The sequence below is a fragment of the Heptranchias perlo genome, chromosome 9 (assembly GCF_035084215.1).
Source record: "Heptranchias perlo isolate sHepPer1 chromosome 9, sHepPer1.hap1, whole genome shotgun sequence".
NCBI lineage: Eukaryota > Metazoa > Chordata > Chondrichthyes > Hexanchiformes > Hexanchidae > Heptranchias > Heptranchias perlo.
This window is the reverse complement of record NC_090333.1, coordinates 18,606,967-18,620,835: the sequence shown is the minus strand read 5'-3', so window position 1 is coordinate 18,620,835 and position 13,869 is coordinate 18,606,967. Positions and strand designations below refer to the sequence as shown.

Here is a 13,869-nt window from a genome sequence, read left to right as displayed (position 1 = left end):
TGGGTTGATATTGCTGGCGGAGTCTGCATACTGGATGGCCTCGGAATCTGGTAGTAGTGCTGTTTACAATTCATAACTCATTCTTTGTTGACTTCCAGTTATATGACTATTTTTTCAGTTAGTATGAAAGGAATGCAAAGTACTAGGGAGCAACTTGCAACATTCCTCTCAAAAGTATTGCCGGAGCTTTTGATAAAATCACACGAGTTAGTGGAATCATTGTGAGTAACCAGCTGCTGGCAGGATGTTGCTGTGATTGGTTAATAAAGCAGCTCCTAGGTGTGTCTGCTGAGGCACGGAGCTGAGGTTTTTCAGTGTGTGTCATTTCATTCAATAATGTGAGAATGCAGCTACATCCCGTCAACTCTCAGTGTGTTCAGACCATGACTGGAGGAGATATGTGTCTGTATTAAACTGCCGATATTGATTTATCTATACCTGTAACGCTACAGCTGCCTATTGCTATCTGATAAGTCTGCAGGAATGCCAAAGGTTTCTGAATTGTTTTCGAGACTCTTCTTGAACTGTGGTGGAAAGGCATTTTGACAGCTGTTTGCGAGCAGGTTGCTGTCACGAAGGTAGTGTTAAGCTTTATTTCTCTTTTATATTGTAACAAGTTCAAGGCAAACCTTTTCATAGAATTAGTGTCCTTTTTTAAAAAAAAATCTATGCATTTCTGCATTCTTAGCGTTAGCGGATGATGAGCAGATTGCTGGCTTTCGGTGGACACAGTAATTTCGATCAGGAATATTGCCTTTTGGACATTGTTGTGGAGACAGGTTTGACAATTTAAAGATAGCTTCTCCGATGGCTCCCTGGTCTGTGTTGAGTTAAGTAATCTTAGCTGGGGCTGCAGTAGGGGGCACTACAGTGCACTCTGCACCTCTGGGATTTGGAGAGGGCCAGGCTTCCTGCTCCTGATGGTCATCTGGTGACTCCTTCTTCTAGTTGGTGCATGAGTGTGGACATCAAGAAAAAAGAGAAAGAACTTGCATTTATATGGCCTCAGAGGTCCCAAAGCTCTTCACAGCCAGTGGATTTTCCATGTAGTCAATGTCATTATGTAGGCAAACATGCCCACCAATTTGCACACAGCAAGATCCCACAAACAGCAATGAGATAAATTACCAGTTAATCTGTTTTGGTGGTGTTGGTTGAGGGATAAATATTGGCCAGGACAACGGGAGAACTCCCCTGCTCTTCTTCGAATAGGGCTATGGGATCTTTTATGCGCACCTGAACAGGCACTCAGGGCCTCAGTTTAATCTCATTTGAAAGGTGGCACTTCTGACAATGCAGCACTCCCTCAACAGGATTGGGCTCAGCAGTAGTGCCTCCACAGCTGAATAGCCTATGGACACTCATTGCCAAGGCTAACATAAGGTACCAGAGAGCAAACCGTACCAGTCAATACCTTTTTTAGAAGAGGAGGGAAAGGGCAGAAAACCGGCAAGGGGAGTAATCTTCACTTTCACTGCCAGGCAGACAATTGGCAGTAGTGGATCGGCCACCCATGGACTTCAATGGAAAGGAAAACCCAGGGTGCAGGCTGTAAAACAGGTGCCCGATCTGCTACCAGTTTTCTGCCCGATGGTGAAAATGAAAATCAACCTTGAGGAAATATTTTAAAAACCGCTGCTGAAAGGTTTGGGTAATTTCCTCATGATTTGCTAAAATCTCCATAAACGTAACTGTCAAATTAAAATTAGATCAAAATTATGGCACATTTGTGTAATGTAAGAAAATATTCCATGAATGCTGGAAAAGACTGGGAACAGTCCCTTTGTGCTCGGACCCACTGATAAGGCAGTCAGCCTTTACCTCCCGTTCCTGAAGAAAGATAAAAGGTTTATTTTCTCTCTTCCCCCACATGCAGGGTATATCAGCCCTGAAAATGCAGACCATCTGTTTTGCCTTACTTTGGAATGTGTCCCTTAAAGCTGTGAGCAGAGGTACAGGTAGAATAGAGCAGGAGGGAGAGGGGGGTGGGAGGGGGGGGTGCTGGGAGCCTCTCAACTTGAAACAGGAGAGAGGCCTTGTCTGTACACTGATCACAGTGATCCTGTAAAAAGTGGGCTAGGGTTAGCTGCTGCTACACTTACTTATTTTATTGACGATTCTGGGAGACCGGAGTCTGTGAGCCAGCTCCCTGATTTTACACTACTAAATCATAGAATCTTATAGCACAGAAGGAGACCAATTCGGCCCATCGTGCCTGTGCCAGCTCTTTGAAACAGCTATCCAATTAGTCCCACTCCCCCACTCTTTCCCCATAGCCCTGTAAATTTTTCCTTTTCAAGTATATATACAATTTTTTTTTACAGTTAATATTGAATCTGCTTCCACCACCCTTTCAGGCACTGCATTCCAGATCTCGCTTTCCTATCCTAGCACCATAATTGGAGACCCACACAAAACTGGGTCTGTGATTTTGCCATTGGGATGAGAGCCGGATTTAGTAATGTAAACTTAGACCGCTGGCTCACGGATTCTGGTCTTCCAAATTCAATCTAAAACAGCACTGGTATAAAAGTTCAAAGCTTTCCTTTCCCTTATTAGAACTAACCCCATGCTTTTGGCAAGCGACCAGTTTTCACTGAGAAATCATCATTTTCACTGCCTTTGGGGCCATTTATATGAAATGAACCATACACGGTAAATATAGAAATGTACCAAATGTATTATGGGATATCTCGGAACATCAAATCATTTGCCTTAATCTAAGGTGTCAGCTTTGACTCAGTTGATAGCACTCTTGTCTCTGAGTCAGACGGTTGTGGGTTCAAGTCCCACTCCAGAGACTTAAGCACATAATCCAGGCTGGCACTTCAGCGTGTTACTGAGGGAGTGCCACACAGATGGAGGTGTTGTCTTTCAGTTCAGACATTTAAATGTCTGCTCTCTCAAGTAGAGGTAAAAGATCCCATGGCACTTTTTGAAGAAGGGCAGAGGTGTTCTCCTTGGTGTCCTGGCCAATATCCTCCAACCAACATCACTAAAACACATTATCTGTTCATTTATCTCATTGCTGTTTTTGGGACCTTGCTGTGCAAATTGCAAATTGGCTGACGCGTTTCCCAACATTATAACAGCGACTACACTTCAAAAAGTACTTCATTGGCTGTAAAGTTCTTTGGGACATCCGGAGGTGGTGAAAAGTACTATATAAATGCAAATTCTTTCTTTCTTAATCATTGTGGTGGGCGCTCTAATGGCTTAATGAGGAATGTGTGCTGCCCAATCTTCCCATCCCAAGGTGATTTTAGGGCCACCATTGCTGCCCGGCTGAGCCCAAAAATGGAACATCAGTGCCATACCAGGTGGTGCATTTACCCACTGAGCAATCAGAGAAGTGCCAGTGTGATTCTTGAGCTCAGGAATGTACCTAGGCTTTTAGTAAGATAAATATTCTTTGCAATATAATGACCTAAGTATAGCATTTCATAAATACATTAATATAATAAATAATATGAATTATCAGTCTCCATGCTCCCCTGGTCTATGCTCAGAGTCCCAATCAGATCCCCAAGTCTCTTCCTCCTTTTGATCAAGCTCCAAATGAACACATGTTCCTTGGAGGCCGAAGAGCAGGAGCATCAGGGACAGTGGCAATGCTGTCAATGTCAGAGTAGAATGATTCGACTTCCCTGCACTTTTGGGAGGAAAATCAGTCATCGCACCTCCCAGCGAGTGGGAAATTTAAATCCTCTATGCACTGCCACTGAATACAGTTCCAGACTCCCCAAAGCTACTGCTCCCTATTCTTCAAAGGACCTGTACTGGGCCTCGGATTGAGACTGTGGGTCTAAGGCTGAGGTTGGGGGTCTCCAGGGGAGCCAAGGATTTGGGGGGAGGAGGAGGAGTTGTGGGTAACAGTAGGTTTTGGGACTGGGGGCAGTGCTGGGAATGCAGTGTTAGGTCTTGGGTAGTGTAGGGCAGACATATCTTGCAGGGTTGTAGTTATGCCCCACCTTCAGCGAACTATGAGGAGCGGCAGTACAATAGATTAAGGTGATTTGTCTTGTGCTTGTTCTTGCTTCCATCCTGTTGGTGAATGGTCACTCTGAGCTTGGTATTTCACTGTTTTCTTGCAACTCTGTAAGCTAAGAAAGAAACAAATGTGAATTTTGCTATGACTTTTTTTAAAGTATTGGTTTTAAGGCATAAAAACTGCAGTGCTGGCTGGGCCTTTCCCACCTGAATCTAATTTGCAATAATTCCACTTACTGGAGCAGGTGGGCTGCAGATGCCACATTTATATTACAGTGGGCTGTTGGCAGAGCTCTCACATGTTTCAGCATTTTTGTTTGAAAGGATTTAGAAAAAGAGTGACTTTTAATCATGGCTTTTTGAAAGCAAAGTATACTCCATAAGTTTAAAAAAATGTCAGCCAAATGAAAGGTGGCTGATATACTAATGGAAGTTGTTTTCCAAAAGACTGTAAATGATAAGCAATTTGTTAGCTTGCCTGAGTAATCAGTAAACACCTCACACCCGTTGGAAGGTCTTTTATTCCTTTCTCGCTGTTAACAGACAGAGATAAAATGCAGAGACAAAAACACACAGGCAGTCAGTCAGGTTCTTCAAACAGAAGGGCCAATTTTAACCCCCGGCGGGAGTGGATGGCATTCACGGCAGTCGGTGGTATGAAAGATGCAGCCCTCTGTCTGTTGGCCTTCTAGTGGGGACCAGCAGTACAGATGCAGTAAAAGGGGAAAGTATCGCTCAAAGGTCGCAGGTCTCCATTTGACACCTAGCACCAATGTCAAACTGCTTTAATGACTTGAGTTAAGGGTGTTGGTATGTAATTCCTTTTGATATGTAGTTTGTGTGGTATTTTCTTGTTGCTTAACATTGTCCTTTGCCAATGTATTACAATTCAGAACTGATACTGGGTAGCCAGTCTGCTCAACCTGTGGTAAAGGTGAAGGAACAGTTAGGAATCAGTCAGGATTTGTAATTTAATGCTTAGGCACAATGGGGCAGACGTTGGTCTGGAGTTACACTGGCTCCCTAGTGTGACTGCAGTGGGTGGGGGCGGAAGATTGGGTGGAAAACAGTTTCAGCAATTCTGCTTCACCTGGGGTCACTTTTGACATTTCCCTGCGTTGACATCGGGCGTTCAATAAATCCGCCCAAATATGGGTGGGCATCTTGAAATGACGTACATCACTTACACCGTAGCATCAATGGACATTAGGAACTCTGCATGTTCCTGGCTTGCAGCATTGCTATGATGTGTGGCAAGGGATTTGAAAATAATCTTACGCGATCAATTCCTTCCAGCCTCGTGCTTTTCAGTTAAAACATTTTGTCGAGTGTCCTGCAGGCAGCTGGCCATAGCCAAGGCCTGTAAGAGCCATTTCCTTCCCTCCCCACGTACATTCCCCAGTGCAGGTAGGAATTTCACTGGGAGCCGGTTCAATTTATTAAAATGAACTTGACCCCAGAAAATTAGGGTCAGGGGGTACATGTGTGGGGCAGAAGTTGGGCCAGTATCAAGGCCGGGAGGAAAATCGCCCCCAAAAGGCACATGAGCTGTGCTTGGATTCAACACATCAGCAAGAGGTCCCACTTGCACTGCTCAGTAGGGCTGAATACAGTCTGTGGGAATTTGATAGAGATGTGTCAAGAAGCTTAGTTGTCTTGTACCCTGTAATGAAATCTGTAAGCCATGCAAACCAGAAGATTTTCCACCGCTCCTAATCGTTCCTTCGTTGGCTTGGTGTCTGTTTTCCTTACACCTCTGAAGTGCCTTGGGATGTTTTTCTACATTAAAGGTGTTATCTTAACGATTGTTGTTGTTCTTGTTCTTATTATTGTTGCACAGGAGTGACCAGAAGGACCTGGTAGATGATTCTGATCAAAGGACTTACCCAACTGCTTATTGGGCAAATGTACCACCTGATGTTATTCGGAGGTATACAGATCAGGAAAGTCCTGGGTTTGTGCAGAGTGAGCTGATGCCAGTCAGAATGGCGATATGGGCAATACAGTTGGCTTCAACTTCCACAGGCTAGAGAAGGGAAAAAAAATCAGCCAGGGTTCCTGCCCCAGATCTCCCTGCAGTAACATGTACTGAACACGTGCGAGTCTAGATGCCACATGAGAACAGGAGTGGGCTCAGCGGTGATGCCCTCATGTCAACACTCACTGCCTATACTGAGACATTTAGAATGGCTGTTTTCTCCTCTTTTACTCTCCTGTCATGCTTACACACATTAACAGCACCCTAGCATAACTAGGGATTATAAGGGAGAAAATAAAGGAAAACAACAAAGATCAAAATCACAGACATCGCAGATACAGAATCTCAGGCACTGAAAGTATTATCAATAACAACCAATATTTATATATCACATTTCAGGTAACAAAGCTTCCCAAGGGGCTTAATAGGAGGGACAGTGGACACACCAAGCGGGAAATAGGACACACCAAGTGGGACATAGAAGAGAAGTTAGGGAGGTGACTGAAGGCACAGTTGAAGATGTAAGTTTTGAGGTGCCCTTTGAAGATGGTGAGAGAGGTCGTGAGGCGAAGGGGTTTAGGGAGAAAATTACAGAGTGCAGGAGCATGGTAGCTAAAGGCCCTGCCATCAGTAGTTGAACAGAGGAAGGAGGAGGCGGGTATTCCAAAGGGAGAAGTAAGTGGGTTTGGAGATGGACTGTTTGTAGGGCTTGAGGCTCTACAAGATATCCAGTTTGTACAACTGCAGGTTCAGTTGGAGTGAGCTTCTGAGGAGGGAGGTGAAATCAGCACCAGAGCTGTGAAGTTTCTGGCAGGAGTCAAACAGCTTCGGTTGCCAACACTGAGCTGGAGTAAGTTCTGGCTCATCCAGGACTTGATGTCAGAGCTCCAGCCAGACAGCAAAGTGGTGATTGTGGAATAAAGAGTAGAGGTAGAGGTAAAGGAGAGTGTCATCGACATACCCATGGAAACTAACCCATGGAAACTAACCCATGGCATACCACCGCCTAAGGCCCACATATAGGTGGGAGATGGAAAGGGGGACAAGGACGGAGGCTTAATTTATTAACTGATTCATTCTGTTATATGTTTATTATCCTTAAAAGCTATGTCCACATTTTCAAAATTGCTTTCATGTTTTTTTTACATATTCATTGTCTTACCTTTGATTGTGTTCCTTTTGTGCAACACAAATAGATCCCAGTGAGACAAACCCTTTGTGCATCTTTATTGATAAAGAAAGGGGAAGGACTTGTGCTGTGCCCCCCCTCCCATCTTTTAGTTGTTTCTGCAGGGGGTTTAATGCCTGAGGTAGCTGGATTCCTTCCTCTTGTTCAACAAAGGACAACAACAATGAATAATTCTATGTCAAACATCTCAAATGCTGAGTCGAACTAAATCTATTATTGTCTGACCAGCTATGCAAATCTAAGCTAAATAAGAAGTAGAGGAATCTTGTTTTAATACCAAATCTGATTTTGTACAAATATTTTGGGACGAAGTTATCAATCCTCTGTAATTTGAATGTAGGGGATTTGTGAAAGTTTAGACAGTCTTGTCATTTTGGAGGTGAGTTTATTGTTAACTCAGATTTGGAAGCACAGGCACTTTACAGCCATCAGCAGCAACGTCACCAGCATTGTGTAGAGCAGGAGGGGACATCTTTACAAATGTTAAAAGCTTTTGTTATTTAGTTCCTTATTTGTCACGGTAACTGTAAAGCTGACTGAGAGAGGATGAGGCCATTTTGTTTTCCTGTTGTCCCTAACATTCAGAAGGTCAGTATAGGTACTGTCCTTGATCGGCAGAGAAAGGGGTCAGGAATGCAAAGTTCAATGTGCTGAATAAATGATAACACCTGCAGTTCCTTTCCTTTACTCAGGATTTGATTCCCTGTAACCTGACATTGTAATGCTGGGATTTGACTCTGCTAGATTGCATTGATATGCCAAGTAGGCAAAGATCTAATGAAAATATTTTTACTGCATTTAATATTGCAAAATTGCTTTGGGAAGTGATTCAGTAATACTGGCTGTAATACCCATAGCTGAAGAAACTAGCCTGTTTATATGAGGGAGAGGGAGGTGGTGGGTGGAGAGCAGTTACCACAGCAACCAAATCCATGTTAAAACTAATGCACATAGTTGGAGAAAGTCTATAGAGGCCAGCAGGAGCTAACCTACTTCTGCATTCTGGGACAAAAAATGATTTATGTATTTCATGGGGTGAATATAACTGGCCTTAATTGAGTTTTCTTCTGTTGAAATAAGAGTGGATTCAAAATAAGTACTGGACAAATCTTTGTAATAGTCTAAACTAAACTAAACAAGTACCAATGTAAAATCTGGCCTTAGTTGGTCTGCATCTGGAAATACACAGCAGCTCATTCAGCATCTGAAAAAAGAAAGAACTTGCATTTATATAGCGCCTTTCACTACCTCAGGATGTCCCAAAGCACTTTACAGCCAATTAAGTACTTTTGACGTGTAGTCACTGTTGTAATGTAGGAAACGCGGCTGCCAATTTGCGCACAGCAAGATCCCACAAACAGCAATGAAATAAATGACCAGATAATCTGTATTAGTGATGTTGGTTGAGGAATAAATATTGGCCAAGACACCTGGGAGAAAAGACAGGTTAATGTTTCATTGAAGGGTCTACATTTTTTTTCTTTTCAGATGCTGATGGTGCTGCTCTGTATTTGCGGTAGTTTCCATTTTGATTTCATATTTCCAGCATTTGTGGTTTTTCTTCTTGTATTGTGTAATATTTTGCTTTCACTGAGCCCGAGGCCCTTGATTTGGGATTTAGTGGATTGATGAAAGAAGCTCTCTGTTTTACATTGCTGTCCCTCGAGGGAGAGGAGGCAGTTTTATTTGTATTTTTATTTGTGCTTATGAATGTACATGATGCGGTGCTTGTCAGGTGCTGCATGTGCATCTACTGTTGCTTTTGTATTATGTAAATAAGCTCCACTCTCTGCATTTTACTGCAGAAATAATCCTGCTTTTATCGGGAGACTGTAGTTTCGGTCATGATTTCTGTTTGCTGTAGCTCGTAGAGACTCTGTTTAAATAGACTGCAATAAAATAGACTCTGTTGGCTGTAAGTCCTGCCCTGCCTGAAACTCATTGGCCGACACAGTAGTGTCAATACTCGCTTTGTTCATTTACATAATGCTTTTCACAACTTCAGGTGTCCCAAAGCCTGTTCTACATACAACAAAGTACTTTTGAAGTGTCGTCACTGTTGTAATGTAGGAATCGTGGCAGCCAATTTACGCACAGCAAGATCCCTCAAATAGCACTGAGATAATGACCAGATCATCTGCTTTAGGTGTTAATTGAGGGGTAAATCATGGCCAGGACACTGGGGAAGAACTCCTCTGCTCTTCTTCGAAATAGTGCCGTGGAATGTTTTACGTCCACCTGAGAGGGCAGACGGAACCTCGGTTTAACGTCTCATCCAAAAGACAGCACCTCCGACAGTGCATCGCTCCCTCAGTACTGCACTAGAATGTCAGCCTAGATTTTGTGCTCAAGTCTCTGGAGTGGGATTTGAACCCTCAACCTTCTGATTCAGAGTTGAGAGTACTGCCACTGAGCCACGGCGGACACACGGCTGAGCAGTGTGAAAGACCTTCAATTCAGCAGCACCACAGTCGCAATACTCGGCATGTTAAAGAGAGCGGTAAGGCCTCTTCAACACCTGGCCCAGCAAGTCAATACAGTGATTAGTGGAGTCACATGGACAATGCTGCCTGACCTGCTGAGTGTTTCCAGCATTGCTACGAACATATGAACATTGACGGACAGGAAAAGCCCCTCTGACTTATCCAGCCTGTCCCACACACCTGCGATGCCTTTGTGCATCACAACACACGCACTCTGCTCCCCACCCGAAAACCATGTGATCTCCTGGGTGAGGCAAAAATCCAGGTAAAAACCCAGGCCAATTTGGGGGAAAAAGATCTGGGAAATTTCCCCCCGACCCCCTTAGGTGATCAAAACTAGTCCAGGAGATCACTCCGGCCCTGATTAATGTCATGCAGTACCCACCTTTTGTACAAGGTGATCTCCACCCCAACCAGAAACAGGTACAGCTCTTAGTTGAAGGAATTCAGTGAATCGGTATCCACCGCGTGAGCCAGCAGCCTGTTCCAGAGGTCCATTATTCTCTGGGAAAAGAAGCACCATCTGATTTTGTTTTAGATGATGAATGTTCCTAATCTATAAGGTGATTCATCTCAGCCATGGCAATAGGAGGGGATGTGGAGATGCCGGTGATGGACTGGGGTTGACAAATGTAAGGAATCTTACAACACCAGGTTATAGTCCAACAGTTTTATTTGAAAATCACTTTTCAAATAATCACTTTTCAAAAAATCATTTTCAAATAAAACAGTTGGACTATAACCTGGTGTTGTAAGATTCCTTACATAAATAGGAGGGGAGCTATTATTGGCCATGCAGAGGAAAGGGAAGATCATCCACAGTTTCCTGCTGCTGATTGCTATCTAACAATCTCTGCTGGAACTGCGCATGGGCGGATGTCGGATGAGGACAAGATCAGGCTTGGTTATGATACCTCCCACAGTCTGCTGGCGTTCACTGTCCAGACGAATAGCCACTAGGACAAGGTACTTGACGGTGGCTGGCAATGCGTAACTGCACCCAGCAAGGAGAGGAAGGGAAAACGTTGGTGAGGGACAAAGTGGGAGTGAAGACACATTCTAGACCTCAGCCACACCACCAGATGGAGATGCAGAGTGGAGCCAAAACAGGAAGAAGGGGGAAATTGGAGGACGAGTGAACCTTAATCATGTCATGTCCCTCCTAGTGCCTAGTTACAGAGCAGCATTCACCAGGGGAGCATCTGTCCTCTCACCCAGGACCTGGGCCATGATATAGGAAGCCCCAAAAGGAAAGGGAAAAATAACTGGTAAAAGGAGGTTTAAAATGATGAAAGATTCATCCTTCTAATCGTTCAATTTAGTTGAACTTTTACGAAGGAAAGTGGTTTGGTTCCATTGGAGAATGCAGCATAGAATTTGCTCACTGGTTGCTGATCATTCCCATGGTGTCACTTCAAGTGATATTTTTCTTTGTGAGTGAAAAATTCCTGTATTCCCAGTTGTGAATATCAATATGATAAATTGAAAATAACTTTGATGTTTGTAGAACAATATGTTCCAAAAATATGTGATCTGACTTTAAAATTCACTAAAGATAAAATTTTGATGGGCTGGTGACAAAATGGATACTTTTGGTGGCAGTTGACTCATCTTCAAACACCATATTCATTGTGTAAAAACGCAGTTAAATACCAACACTTTGTACAACAAGTAAGAATATCTGTGTGGGAATATGTTTCCATGGAGATGCACTCACGAGTTTGGTGAAAGGAGGTGAATATGACAAGGCCTTATAGCAGTCTATGAGATACTAACCCAAAACATTATTTTAAATTAAAACAAGGAATATAAGTACAAACTGATAAAAGGAAAGTTTGGGAATTTTCATCACACGCACAGTGATCAATACATCGAATGGTCTTCCGGGCAGGGTAGTGGAGGCAAAACGACTCTGGACTCATTGAAGAGGTGGTTAGATGCTGTTATGGGGGACTGTTACTTTTTATGGAAGGATAAGCTAGATGGGCCGAATGGCTTCCCTCATCTGTAGTTATCTTTGTGACCTTTTATGGTGTCCATTTGGAATGCAACCAGGCATCAAGCAATCCTCAGGCCTATCATGTTATTTGCTGGTTACTAGTGTCCCATCAGGTCATTTTTCTGAGATAAAATCTATTAATAATCAAGGGTAGAGGTTTACTTGACTGGGTTGAAGAGTATGAAGGATTCTTGCAACAATTAATTATTTGTAGGCCTGACCATTGGTTTTGTTTTTGTCGTACTCAGTTGTGAGTTTCTTAAAATATTTTTCTGAAATCCATGTCTGCCCGTTGGCTGGCCGTGATTGCCATGGCTGAACTCACACCTGCCCGTTGGCTGGCCGTGATTGCCATGGCTGAACTCACACCTGCCCATTGGCGGGCAGTGATTGCCATGGCTGAACTCACACCTGCCCATTGGCGGGCAGTGATTGCCATGGCTGAACTCACAGCTGCCCATTGGCAGGCAGTGATTACCATGGCTGAACTCACACCTGCCCATTGGCGGGCAGTGATTACCATGGCTGAACTCACACCTGCCCATTGGCGGGCAGTGATTGCCATGGCTGAACTCACACCTGCCCATTGGCGGGCAGTGATTGCCATGGCTGAACTCACACCTGCCCATTGGCAGGCAGTGATTACCATGGCTGAACTCACACCTGCCCATTGGCGGGCAGTGATTACCATGGCTGAACTCACACCTGCCCATTGGCGGGCAGTGATTACCATGGCTGAACTCACTGATTCACACCTGCCCATTGGCTGGCTGTGATTACATACCTAATCTCATTGCCATAGCCACAGTTGGAAGCCAATTCAATCTGGCATATGATGGGGTTTTCAGTTCTTGTGCCATCTTGGGTGTCGAACTGAAACTCTATCTGACTCACCAAAGCATGACACTGCTAATGGAAGCAATCTGGAGGCCATTCCCCTTACTGGATGAAGAAGAAATGGTGGCAAAACCAGGAGGAATATCCAATGAGTAAGTGAGGAAAATATTACAAATAAAAAGAACCGCAACACCGTGTTGATGTGTACATGGTGAGTCACAGGCTTGTAATTTGGCCCCGGATGTCAGTCACTATTAATTATTGTTTGTGTTTATCAGAAATAGTTTACCAATATGCAGGAGGGGGAGTCAGGTTTACATAGTTCATATCTCATTAGTCATTCCGTTCCATTCCCGTCTAAGCTTGTTGTCACGATTATCCTGAAATCACATGCAGTGAAGTGCACACCTCAGCAATCTGTCCTAATGTGCAGATAATAAGCACATTAAAGTGTTTACTTAGAGAGAAGGATTTCTCCACCATCCCTTGTACTTTGACCCAGACAGAATACAGTTTTTAACCGTCCTTGAGGATTCCCGTGGAATGTCAAAAGGCTTCAAAATGCACACACGTAAAAGTGTGTTTAGTATTCAGTATGCAATTGATTTTTCCCACTTTACCCTTTCGTAGAGGCAATAACTCATGCTGGGGCACAACTCCCAGATTTACAGGGCCAACAGTCCCCGGTATCTCTTCATGTGACCCCGGTCAGTGACTATTGGCATGCTGTTTAAGTACGGCAGCGTCAGAGCCAATCCTGACTTCATTCCTGATTTGATGTTCGAACACATGCGTTTCTTGCAGGAGCCAGTTTTGCATCCCTAGCCTAGGGACAATAAGTCAGATTATTGCATCTTTCTGTCTACCGATGCCCTGACTGGTAAATGAGTTAGCTGATTTTTCATCTTCCCTTCCCTTCAGCTGCCTAGGCCCCATGCTCTGGAATTCCCTCCCTACCATATCCAGGACAAAGCAGTCCGCTTGATCGGCAACCCATCCACTGGCTTAAACAACCACTCCCTCCACCATCGGCGCACTCTGGCTGCAGTGTGTACTAGCGACAGGATGCACTGCAGCAACTCGTCAGGGCTTCTTCTGCACCTTCCAAACCCGTGACCTCTACCATCTAGAAGGACAAGGGCAGCACGCACCATACTGACTTGGACGTATATCGCTGTTCCTTCATTGTCGCTGGGTCAAAATCTTGAAACTCCCTACCTAAGAAGAGGTCTGTGAGAGTACCTTCACCATACAGACTGCAGTCGTTCAAGAAGAAGGCCCCCCATCACCTTCTCATTAGCAACTGGGGATGGGAAATAAATGCCGGCCTTGCCAGTGACGCCCACATAGAATCATAGAATGGTTACAGCACAGACGGAGGCCATTCGGCCTG

The 13,869-nt window shown here is 44.1% G+C and overlaps 1 protein-coding gene across 1 annotated transcript in view; it reads left to right on the top strand.

The window, feature by feature from the left end:
• Nucleotides 1–481: 481 nt before the first annotated feature.
• bcar3 (BCAR3 adaptor protein, NSP family member) overlaps nt 482–13,869 on the top strand; it is a 158,847-nt gene continuing 145,459 nt past the window's right edge. Inside the window, exon 1 of the mRNA XM_067989945.1 lies at nt 482–578. The gene's annotated coding sequence lies outside the window, so the exon portion shown is untranslated. The remainder of the gene's footprint in view (nt 579–13,869) is intronic.